Genomic DNA, 2,500 nt, shown 5'->3' with positions numbered 1-2,500 from the left:
TCAGTAATTTCTCTCATTCTTCTTTGTCATATATCTTGATACTTTCGTATTTTCTCTGCATTACAGTAATCTGATTTTTTCTTACCTGTATATTTAGTTTTATTTACTTTCCATCTTATACGTGTTTTTTTTTTTTTTTCGTATATACCATTTTTCGACAATCTTGTTTTAGAACTTTTCGAGTTAATTGTCCCTTCACCCTGCCACAGCGTTGCTCCATTCCAGTCCTCCAGCTTAGTCAAACTCGAACCACAGAACCGGTGCAGAACCAGTTACAACTAAAGAGACAAATGGCAGATCCGAGAACGAGTACTTCCGCAGGTACTGTGTATGCTACGCGATTCTGTGGTTGATATCGGATAAGGTAGATGGAAGAACGCTGAGCCTACTGGACAACTGAGTATTTCCCTAAGGACGCACAAATGCACATATCTCTGTTTATGTGTATATACAAATCCACGTACTCTAACTTCCTGGAAAGTAAGCATACTTGTTCACACTTGTAACCACACTTTGCACTCATATGCCCCTAGTGCCCCCGCCCCCCTCCGCCCTCCTCAGAGCCACTTACTAGCGACCAATCAGGGAAGGTTTAGCGAAAGAAAGACAAAAAAAGGAAGTGCTAAAGTTGATAACTCCATTACTTATCCTTGTTTGTAAACCATCTTTGTTATAGTTGATACAAATGGTAATACCAAAACTAATAATAATCATATAATTACCATGATGTTAAGATAAATGATATACTCTTCTTCTCTATCATTTTCTCTCTCTGTCTTTATATTTAGCATTTAATATTAGTTGTTGTTGTTTTTTTACTAATAACCACTATCAAAGCAACAATTATTTTTTATGATTTCCTTTCCATTGTACTTATGGATAATGATAATGATAATTTCCATGCCTGCTTTTTCTATAGAATTATATCAAGTTGTTTCTGATTTTTTGCTCCAGTGATTACTACAATCAGCACACCAACCCAACAACCTGGATCTTAACAACAGACAATGGAGAGACTGCAAAATTCAAAATCAGTAAAAAAACAAGAGAAGATACTTGACCATTGATATTGATGAATGAATTGAATCAAACAGCACCTATAGAATCGAGCCGGCAACAACAGCCATCGAAATCCATTGCAATTGAAGACATGCAATCCAGCCTCTCCGAACGGGTCAGCGACCGTCTGTGACCGCCTAGACGCCCTTCCCTACGCCCATACCCCCACCCCCTCTCCCCTACAACCATTTATCCTTTATGCACCTCTTCTTTATCATTTTCTCCCTCCTCCCCTCCCCCTCCCTTCGCTCTTTCACCCTGCTCACCCTTTTCACCCTGTCGAGAGGCGCACTTTGACTACCTTCAGTATCCCTCTCCATCTCTCTCCTCCCCACCCTCCCCTCCCCTTTCTCCCACCCCTCCCCTTCCTCTCTCTCCTTTTCATTCCTCCCTTCCGTCCTCTCTCTTCCTTCCCTCCCCTCTTCTTCCCCCCCCACCTCTCTCGTTCTCTTCCCTTTCCCCTTCCTCCTCTCTTTCTCCTATCCTCCTCCCCCTTCTCCTTCCCCCTCATTTCCCCTGATCTCACAATGCGCCATCTCTTCACTCTTTCTCCTCTCTCTCTCTCTCTTCTTTCCCTTCCTCCCTCGTTTTCCTCCTCTCCCTTTTTCTCTCTTTTCTCTCTCTCTCTCTCTCTCTTCCTCTCTCTCCCCTTTCTCTCTCTCTCTCTCCCCTTCTCTTCTCCTCTCTCTCCCCTTCTCTCTCTCCCCTTTCTCTCCTCCTCCTCTCTCTCCTCCCCCCTCTCTTCCCCTCTCCTCACTCTCCCTCTCCTCTCGCTCCTTCTCCTCTCTCCCCTTCTCCCTCTCCTTCTCCTCTCTCTCTTTCTCTCTTTCTCACACACACACACACACACTCACACACACACACACACACACACACACACACACACATAATAATATATATATATATATAATATATTATATATATATATATATTTTATTATATATATATATTACACACACATATATACATACACACACACACACACTCACTCCAAGTATCTTTGCATATCCATTACAATGTAGCATAAGTCAGGCCACAGCTGACCAACCCGCGACATTCGGGTTGCCACGTGACCTCTCTCCTTGGCCCTCAACCCGAACGGCCGCTTGACCCATCGTCTTTACTCCAAGTTCGGCAGCTTAGTTGCACTCTTCCGAGGGCACCGTCGCGGCTCTCACCTTGTGCCCTACGATCTTGCATCTTCAAAACGACAGTATTTACCTCACTTTCTCTTTCATTTTTTTTTTTCTCTCTCTCTCTCTCTCTCTCTCTCTCTGTCTCTCTCTCTCTCTCTCCCTCTTCTCTCTCTCTCTTTATTTTTTTTTTTTTTTCTTTTTTTTTTTTTTTCTTTATATATAAATTATATAATATATATATATAATATATATATATATTAAAATATATATATATATATATATATATATATATATATATATATATA

This window comes from Penaeus monodon, chromosome 3, assembly GCF_015228065.2.
Source record: "Penaeus monodon isolate SGIC_2016 chromosome 3, NSTDA_Pmon_1, whole genome shotgun sequence".
In the NCBI taxonomy this organism is placed as follows: Eukaryota; Metazoa; Arthropoda; class Malacostraca; order Decapoda; family Penaeidae; genus Penaeus; species Penaeus monodon.
This window is presented reverse-complemented; position numbering follows the sequence as displayed.